Source organism: Littorina saxatilis, linkage group LG2 (genome assembly GCF_037325665.1).
Source record: "Littorina saxatilis isolate snail1 linkage group LG2, US_GU_Lsax_2.0, whole genome shotgun sequence".
Classification (NCBI taxonomy): Eukaryota; Metazoa; Mollusca; class Gastropoda; order Littorinimorpha; family Littorinidae; genus Littorina; species Littorina saxatilis.
In genome coordinates, this window is record NC_090246.1 from 83,425,023 (window position 1) to 83,435,669 (window position 10,647).

The 10,647-nt window shown below is 42.2% G+C and overlaps 1 non-coding gene across 1 annotated transcript; it reads right to left on the reverse strand.

The window, feature by feature from the left end:
• Positions 1-9,979: 9,979 nt before the first annotated feature.
• Positions 9,980-10,050, reverse strand: Trnag-gcc (transfer RNA glycine (anticodon GCC)). The gene has a single exon. It is a non-coding gene; the product is annotated as a tRNA-Gly (tRNA).
• Positions 10,051-10,647: the final 597 nt, after the last annotated feature.

A 10,647-nucleotide genomic window follows, 5' to 3' on the forward strand; every position in this document is an offset into this window, starting at 1 on the left:
TTTGCTTTGAAACTTTCCGAATATTTTGCCTACATACTACATGTAAGCTACTACGGGTAGTACATAGACAAATTGAACGAAATGACATAGGAATTAATGCCTTAATTTGGGTGCGTAATTTGTCGCAATAATTTGTTGCCGAAGGATTTTAATAGATATGCGCGGAGCGGAATGTATATGGCCTTTCTGATTCCTTATTGAAAACATTTAATAGATCCCTTGACTTTGGAGATGACAAGAAAATATCCGGCGCATTTACGTGATTTGTAAATCGCGGGGCGATTGTTTTACATTTTTACAAATCACGGATTCACACGCTCGCATATTTTGTGTTCTATGCTATTCCTTCTGATGCAGGTGTCGATCGTATGTGCGGTCAAAAACGGGAGTTTTTTGCGTTAATTACGAGGGGCATTATGCGAAAAAGCGCTGTATGTCAGCAAGGACTTGTTAGTTTGCTTTGAAACTTTCCGACTATTTTGACTACATACTACATGTACTACGGGTAGTAGCATAGACAAATTGAACAAAATGACATGGGAATTAATGCCTTAATTCGGGTGCGTAATTTGTCGCAATACTTTGTTGGTGAAGTTTGTTTAATTCAACTGGTAAAAGTAGCACAAATGGTAAACATTATTTAGTGTGTGTTATTCATGTGTTATTTTTGTAAAAGAGTAATTCATTCAGTGTTCACAACAGGTGTTTTAAAAATGTGTTTAAAAGTGGAATGTTTACAGTATATACAACAACTTATTCGGAACGATAACCTCGATAAGATCAAACGAATTATGTATTGTTTGCTTGTCATGTGGGTAATCCTTACACGTAACAAACAACAAACAAACCACAAGGTAGTCCACATCGTATGGCCCAGAGAGGTAATAAAAGCTCGGAAAAAATCAGACACTCAGCGAGCTACTTCTGTTCTCCGACAGGGCCTATTTCTCCCACATGAAAGTTAGCTGCAACAGAGTCGCGCTACCCCAAAGTCAAGGAATATATTAGATTTTTCTCTCTCATTACTTTATTGTCCCATCCCAAGGTAGTCCACATCTTATGGCCCAGAGAGGTAATAAAATCTCGGGAAAAAAATCAGACAGTCAGCGAGCTACTTCTGTTCCCTGACATGGCCCATCATCACACCGGTGACACTGTGACGGTTCCCCTACGCTTTGTGTTCGGTGCCCTGACCCTTTGTGTTCGGTTCCCACTCGGTTCCCACACGCCAAAATTCGCGGACAAAACATCCATTTATGGTAGTATTACGCAATGTTGCTCTCTGAGAATGGTCTTGTTAGATCTGTGAGTGTTTACACTACATGCCTAGGTGCTGTTGGATTGAAGGTTTTTGATATTTTAGCCGTTATTAGGTAGAATGCCTTCCACTTTACTGCAAAACTGCATAATTCGTAGCATCGGCAAGAAATATCCTACCAAAAAATGCCTGCTTGGAACTGTCGTTGGTCCAGCAAAAAGTTCAACATGTCTGTAGCAGACAGCCCAAGTTTCAAGATTGTAGGGCCATCCAAACAGCCGTAATAATAAAAACAACAAAAGTAGTCAGTGAAATTGGCTGTGTTCGGTCCCCACACACTTTTGTGACGTAGGCGTGACGGTTCCCATAATTCATTGTGTCGGTCCCCACTTTCTGTGTCGGACCCCACTTTCGACCTAATTTCTCTGTGACGGACCCCACAACCAGCCTATTTTGTGTCGGTCCCCACACCTTCTTGGATTTATGACTTGCCGGTTACTTGTATCATTGTATTCATTGAATCTAATTGTCTCGGAGTTATTTTTCAGCAAAAACCGGCAAGGCAGCACCTTTTGTGATACCAAGTAAGTCAGATGACATCAGTATGTGTGTGTGTGTGTGTGTGTGTGTGTGTGTGTGTGTGTGTGTGTGTGTGTGTGTGTATGTGTGAGAGAGAGAGAGAGAGAGAGAGAGAGAGAGAGAGAGTGAGAGAGAGAGAGAGATTGACACCTTTCCAGATCACTCCGGTTATGCGACACTACCGCGAGCGTCACTACCGCGTGTCACACTACGGCGTGTACGACACTACCGCGGGTAACACTACCGCGTGTCACACTACCGCGAGTACGACACTACCGCGAGTATAACACTGCCGCGTGTCACACTACCGCGCGTACCACAACCGCGAGTACCATAACCGTAGAGAGAACGCATGCAAACTTACTTCTTGTGAGTTTGTGTTCTAACGGCTTTGATTGGAAGCAACCCATTCTATATGTATTCTGATAGTGTGTTCTGATCGTTTTGAGTTCTTGGTTAGCATGACAAACATTGAATTAGTGTTCAGAGAACAGACCAGGCCTTTTTGTTTTATATTTCAAGGAAACATTTCAACCTTTGCCTTCAGCCATGGAAGTCATAAAATGACACGCGGTAATGTTATACTCGCGGTAGTGTGACACGCGGTAGTGTTATACTCGCGGTAGTGTCGTACTCGCGGTAGTGTCGTACTCGCGGTAAGTTCTGTTTCCGTACCCGCGACAGCGGCAGCGACAAAAGAAAACGCGCGCAAACGCGTGACGTGTTTCCGTACTTGCGTTTTAAACATGCGGTAAAATCTGTAAACTCCCGCGTTGCCGCGCGACAACGCGAAAAAATCGCTCCAGGACCCTTTCAAAAAATCGCGTCGCTTGCCGCTTGTCGCGCCGCTAACGCGTCGCGCGTGTGGAAACACTCCTGGTCATTTTCTATCTGCTTGATTTTCGTCGCACCGCTGGAAAAACGCTATCGCGGGTACGGAAACACAACTTTAGTGTGAGACGCGGTAGTGGTACTCGCGGTAGTGACGCTCGCGGTAGTGACCAGCACCCGATCACTCCACATAAACGCTGGTTCTGGTTGCATTGTGCCGCTGACATACAGCTAATAGGATTTTTACACCCCCGGTATAGGGGTGTGTATAGGTTTCACTCGATGTGTTTGTGTTCGCAAGTAGATCTCAAGAATGAACGGACCGATCGTCACCAAACTTGGTGAACAGGTTCTATACATTCCTGAGACGGTCCTTACAAAAATTGGGACCAGTCAAACACACGGTTAGGGAGTTATTGGTGGATTAAAATTATACAAGGCCTGGTATAGACGGACACCCCCGTTGGTCAAAGGGAAATAACCATTCTTACTGCCACCAACTGAGAAGGTTATTTCCCTTTGACGGGGGTGTAGTTCCTATCGGAGGAATTTCTTGTTTTAATCCTTTTGTGGTATTGCTGATGATGCTGAACATGTATTTTACTAGTTTACCAATATGTATCTTTGACCCTGATAGCCTACGAAAACGGAGCAATCATGGCCCAACATTGGCCCAATGCTGAATTTATTGGCGCGGTGTTGAGCCTTAGTCGGGCCGTTGTCGTAGGCTGTCAGGGTTTATGTAGCCTTGTTCCATTGTATTCTGACTGTCATAAAGTAATTAATTTTAAGAGAAAGCAGTCATGAACACAAGGAGCTGGGAAAAGTTGCCTCTTACAACAAGCGTGGATAAAGACACTTATTCCCCCCTCTGCTTCTTTACCTCTGTAAACTTGTAGGGGTAGTTATTTTTCGATAATGACCCAGCAACCAAACAAATAACGACCCAGCAACAGCCTGAATCCTCGATAGTGCAATGGGTTGAGAAGCTGTTCTGTTTCGGTACTACTTTTTGCGACTGAAAAGTTCAGAACGCTCTAATGTACGAAGTATACATCTCTGGAGCAAACAATACAAACATACCGCATTTAAATTAACAACTACAGGCCTGAACACATGAATCTCCATATAAAATCCATGAGTTCGGTTGTTTTCTGAATCTAGATCAGACGTTCATCACAAGCAATTTCCCAAGGCAAGTAACTCATACTTTGTCTAGCGACAAGAGTAGTTCCCCTTCTTTTCACTCAGTTTCTTCGACAACAGACTGCAATCCGACGGTCAGTTTTCAACAATATTTCATTTAATAAACAGATCACACGCAACCAAATGCACACATCTCATCAATTTAAACAACATAAAGCGGTTTCATACACTATTTTCTCCAGAAAACTTAACTTCATACAGTTTTTAACGTTGGAACACGGGTGCAAAAGTTCGTCTGCTATTCCTATTTGACGAAAGAACATTATCCTAACCGATACCAAAACATATACAGAACACACAATATCTGCCTTTGCCGCCACAGCAGAATAACAGCATATCTGTGTACTTGATTTTAGTCCAAAATAGGAAAACTGACAAGAAGTGTTAACAGAATGGAATGATTTGCACGGAACTATACAACCGCGCATTAATCGATCGCCTGCGCAGGTTGACTGGTTGAGTGAATAGGATTCGATCAAACTTTCGCAAAAAACCTCCTCTTTTCTTTGAATAACTGAAGAAAGGAGGAATAAAGAGGTTACACACCTCGTCTCAGTGATTATCAAAAATAATGGTCTCAGTTCGCGGTCATGAAAAAGCTCGCTAAAGCTCGCATTTTTCATGATCCGCAAACTTCGACCATTATTTTTGATAGTCACTGAGACTCGGCATGTAACCTCTACATACTTGACACAGGCAAGTACTCTTTTTTTTTTCAATCACCACTAGAAGTCCCTGGGCAGCATTTTGCTCTGAAAACTGAATCTCACATACGACAGGTGGATCTTTTATTTTAAAAATGTGCCAAATTGCATATCTCCAGGGCCTTAAGACTAAGAGTAGATATTGGGAAGGCCAGTTCAAGAAGGTGTGGGTGGATCAACACATAATTTGCTGGTATACTGGGAACCGTCCCAGAGATAAATAATGTTATATATTATTTGTGGCATAAACTAATAAAGTTAGTCTCTCTCTCTCTCTCTCTCTCTCTCTCTCTCTCTCTCTCTCTCTCTCTCTCTCTCTCTCTCTCTCTCTCTCTCTCTCTCTCTCTCTCTCACACACACATACACACACATACTGATGTCATCTGACTTACTTGGTATCACAAAAGGTGCTGCCTTGCCGGTTTTTGCTGAAAAATAACTCCGAGACAATTAGATTCAATGAATACAATGATACAAGTAACCGGCAAGTCATAAATCCAAGAAGGTGTGGGGACCGACACAAAATAGGCTGGTTGTGGGGTCCGTCACAGAGAAATTAGGTCGAAAGTGGGGTCCGACACAGAAAGTGGGGACCGACACAATGAATTATGGGAACCGTCACGCCTACGTCACAAAAGTGTGTGGGGACCGAACACAGCCAATTTCACTGACTACTTTTGTTGTTTTTATTATTACGGCTGTTTGGATGGCCCTACAATCTTGAAACTTGGGCTGTCTGCTACAGACATGTTGAACTTTTTGCTGGACCAACGACAGTTCCAAGCAGGCATTTTTTGGTAGGATATTTCTTGCCGATGCTACGAATTATGCAGTTTTGCAGTAAAGTGGAAGGCATTCTACCTAATAACGGCTAAAATATCAAAAACCTTCAATCCAACAGCACCTAGGCATGTAGTGTAAACACTCACAGATCTAACAAGACCATTCTCAGAGAGCAACATTGCGTAATACTACCATAAATGGATGTTTTGTCCGCGAATTTTGGCGTGTGGGAACCGAGTGGGAACCGAACACAAAGGGTCAGGGCACCGGACACAAAGCGTAGGGGAACCGTCACAGTGTCACCGGTGTGAAATAGTCGAACACAACAAGCAATTTCAGCAAGACCGTATACTCGTAGCATCGAATACGAATACGAATACGAATACTTTATTATCTCATACAGAGAAATTTCAGTGTGGTGCACATTAAAAGACAAAACAAATAATAAGACAACAGATAAAAATACCATACGAAGCATACTACACTCGCGCACGCATATGTACACTAACAGGAATAGTAACATGATTCCAAATAGGTTAATTGCCGTCAGCTTTAGCTAAAAGTTTAACGCTAAAAACTATCATTATCACAGGACTAGATATGTCATTGAACAATATTTATCACAGGACTAGTCATTCGAGGGTTATCACACTCAGCATAAGGGTGCACATAAAAAATATTCATCACAGAAATCAGTGCATATGTTCACCGGCACACATACTAGTTTTAATTAACTTAGGTATTTAAAAAGCCAATTGACTTTGGAATAAAACTGTTCTTAGTTCTGAGCGTGCGGAATCTGGGAGTGCGGAGGCGACGTCCTGAGGGCAGGACCTCAAAGTGGTGAGCGAGCACATGACTACTATCCTGGATGATGCAGCGGGCCTTTCGCACCACACGTCGTTCATACAGCACAGTCAATCCTTCCTGTCTCACCCCCACAATCTTACCACATGTGTTCACCACCCGCCCAAGCACATTCTTACTCTTCACACACAGACCTCCATACCAGCAGATGAAAGAGAAAGTGAGAATGGATTCAATGAATGAATTTCCTCACTTTTCTGATGCATGACTATCAATCCATGGATGTTTCGTTGTGCAATATAGCCACGAGTAGCGCAGATCTGCCTTCAGAACTGAAACAACTTGAATACTCGTGCTCATTTCTTGTACAATGTTCATCGAATAGCCAGCCACACCCCACCCCACTCCAAAACTAGCTTGGCAAGACTGACCAAAGTCGTCACTGAAAAATCCAGCCAAGTTTAATCGACATGGTATATTACCATACCTTTAATCTCATTCCACATAAATGTCACTTTTCAACTGGACAGTATCCACCGAACATGACCGGGTGCTTAGCCGGACTCCGCCTGGACATAACCACGGGGTAGTAGTGAAAATTGACCACTGTCCACCTAACTGTCAAAACAGACCTTTAGAAACTGTCACTTGCCAGACATTGACGGGGTTTTACTAATGGACTTGTAGGCGTTAAGGCCATAAAACTGGACAAGGGCTAAGTACCACTGAAAGGTGTGATTTTTATGGCTTGACCACTCCTGGCCAAAATGGATGCTGCGAATGACTGATATACTTGGCATTCGATGTCATTAATCCAACAAAATAGTAGAATGAAGCGGACCTGGTCAGTGCGACTTTCGTCCCCCCTGCTGGTGGAGAAAAAACGGCGTGGAGACGTGGTGATTGGTTCGGGGTCCAGTTATTGCTGTCTGGGGAAGCCAGGGATCCTTTCAGTGTCTGGGGAGATAGTGTTAATGTAGGCAATAAGAATCCTTCTTTTCCTCTCCCCCCAGCCCCTCTCCTCCCATCAACCGCCTCTCTTGTCCACCAAATCCCAATATATCCCAGGACCTCCTATCTCTTTTTATTCTCTAAATCTTTTTATTCTCTAAATCTTTTTATTCTTTGGTTTCATCCTTGTAATAGTGAATATATATGTCTGTGATTATCCCTACAGTTACATTACTGCTTCAAAATCATGAATGTGCCATGTCGGGTGTTGTTCACTGCAATTGTGTGAAGATGTGCTCACATCGACACAGCTTTTTTTCTTCAGAGTTTATATTTATTGTCATAATTTTCCTTTTCTATATTTTGTTAAAATTGTGTATGCATACACCATCCCAACGGGCTTATTGGAATGTAATCTTTGTCTTGTCTTTTGTGTTTTGGGTAAAATTTAACAAAATACAGTTTGATCCTCCAAATCCCCGTCTGCAGACCACAACCGATTTTTGCTTCTTTTTTTTTTTGTTTTTTTTTTTTTGCTTCTTTTTTTTTTGGGGGGGGGGCGTCAGTGTCTTGCAGAACGTTCAGGACATGTTGCATCTCAGTGACAACCACTACCTCCATCCCTCTCTCCCTTGATCCTCGTAGTATGCACACTTGCTCTGGCGATGTTCACAACCCATCACCTTAATAGTAATCTTTCTGGTTATGTGTGTGGGGTTGGGGCGTGCGTGCGTGCGTGTGTTTGTGTGTGTGTGTCTGTGAGTGTGAGTGTTGTGAGTGTGTCTGTCTGTCTTATACCAATTATTTATACCTAGGTCAGTCCATATACTGCTTATTCGAAACGCCAGAACTATACATGTTTTGATTCTCTTCACACACGAAAATCTCAGATCCACAGTTACCACCCGACAAACTTCTAATGTCAAATCCCACTGAGCCACACACACCCCCAACACGAAATAACTACCTCAAACCTATAACAGGTAAGATGAGCCATCCACCCCCAGAACACGAAATAACTACCTCAAACCTATAATAGGTAAGATGAGCCATCCACCCCCAGAACACGAAATAACTACCTCAAACCTTAAACAGGAAAGATGAGCCATCCACCCCCAGAACACGAAATAACTACCTCAAACCTTAAACAGGTAAGATGAGCCCCCCGCCTCCACAACACAAAATAACTACCTCAAACCTAAAACAGGTAAGACCTTCCACGAAGTTCAACTCAGTTATATTCAAAGATCTTCCACTGCTGCAATGTAGGCTATCTCTCTTATTGGCCTATTCAGCAGCGAAATTCACTCCTATCCAGATAGAAGTTCAGTGAAGTTTTCAAGTCAGTCTCGGGGCACGAAAGATCAACAAACAGGGGGAGGAGGAGAGGGGGGGTGGGGGCAAACAGGACGCGAGCATTGACTTATCGCGCTTGCTTGCAACTCCAGCCCCCGCGCGGCAGGTAGAGGCGGCGAGATCAAAGGGGTAGAGACGTCAAAATACCTTTATCAATTGGCAGCTATCTCTGCGAGAAGGGGAGTCTTGGCTCCGTGGGATGAGTGCCCAGTTTCACGATCGTCTGCGTCTTTTGCTGATGGAGAGATGTGCGCTGCTACCTTGTCAGTTTCAGCCCTGTGGCTTTTCTGTGCGTGCGCCGCACGCGCTCGTTGCAGTGGAATGTTTTTTGATTGTTTTTTGTTTTGTTTTGTTTTTTGTTTTGTTTTTGCTGGGGCCCTGTTTGGGGTCAAAAGTGCTGATTATTTACTTCTTTTATTGCTTGGATTTTGGTTTTTTTTCCAATGCACTGTATATGTATCGCTATGCTGTTTGTGGAATTAATACATTTGTTTGTGACGGGGATTTATGAAAGTGTGGTTCTGTCGCCCTGAGAACGCGCGCAGCCCTGAGAAAAAGTCACTCACACAGACTTCAATTCTTCTGTGTTGTTTCTGCTGCTGAGGCTGCTCCATGTCTCTCCCCTCTCTCTCTGTCTCATACACAAAAAGGTAGGACTCTTGGTATTCCCAGACAAGACAGAATCTGTCACAAATGTTCATCAGGTGACCTTGGGGACGAGTTCCATTATATTTTTGTATGTCCTTTTTTTTACCAATTATAGAAAACAGTTGTTACGGTGCTATTATTATGCCCGCCCCAATTCAGTTAAATTCAGAGAGCTTTTTTCCACTACAAAAAAGAGTTTATTGCTAAAACTCGCAAAGTTCATGACACTTGTCATGGACTGTTTGAGAAGCGAGTAAAATTTAATTCTCTTTTAGCTTTATACTCCGTTATCTGTTTTGTGTTGTGTGTAATAGTATTTTTGTCCTTATGTTAACCCACCCCCTCTCCCTTCCCCCCATTTCCCATAGTAAAGAAATGTATGTAATCAGTCACTTTGCACTTGTAGTGTTTTATTATTATTATTATTATTATTATTATTATTATTATTATTATTATTATTATTATTTATTATTATTATTATTGTTGAATTGTTTCTTGTATTGTTTTTGCTCTCCCTCACCCCTCAACTCCCTTTTCTGTACATAGTCTGATTTCTTTTTGTTTTAGTTCCTTTTATTTGGTGTTGAATGAAATTTGTTTTTATTGTGTTTTTTAATTTTCCATGTACCCTCACGGGGTTTTATTGGAATATATAAAACTTGAAACTTGAAACTTGTTATCACTACAAACAAACTAAAACATAGACACAAACGACACTCACGAATAACAGTTTTATTTCTAAGAAAAATGTAGGTAATTTATTATTTTCATATACATGTATGATCATATCTGAGGTTTAAACAAAAAAGGGTGACATTGTTCTGAAGCAATGGAGGAAAACCCTAGAAAAAAAGTGTGCATCGACCGGGAATCGAACCCGGGTCACCCGCGTGGCAGGCGAGTATTCTACCACTAGACCACCGATGCTACATGCAAACTGAGCACATTTTTGTCACTATCAAAGTACACTACAATTGCTTCGCCCAGATCCGACCTATGAAGTCGCAGGTTCATGCAAAAATGTCAATTACAAAATCCTGAATAAAGAAATGTTAATTTGATTAAGCTATATTCATGTAAACAGCTCCAGATCAGTGTTTGGTATGTCACTGAGTCTGCCGTGCCGCCGTTCGCGCAGCGACTGAGTCTCGGCCTCAGTCAGTTTTGCTTTGCTCAGTCAAAATCCCAAAAGGGCATCTAGATGTTTGCATGTGTATGAACAGCAATTTTTTTTCTTCATTATTGATTTTTTAACACACGTTCTAACACTTTTTCAGACACGTGCTATAAAAACAAAAACTCATTTTGGAAGACAACAAAACATGTTCACAATGCAAGGGATCAAACTCAGTTTAGTCCGCAACATGACAAGGTGGTCTCCCCTGAATAGAATTTCGTTTCCTCAGTTCACGTCATTTGTTAGCTAAATTTCCATGTGAGTTGGATAGCAATAATTTTTCCTCATATAAATCTGACATCAATCAAGACAATTTCCAGTCATTCTTCCCCCTCGCACTTCCACCT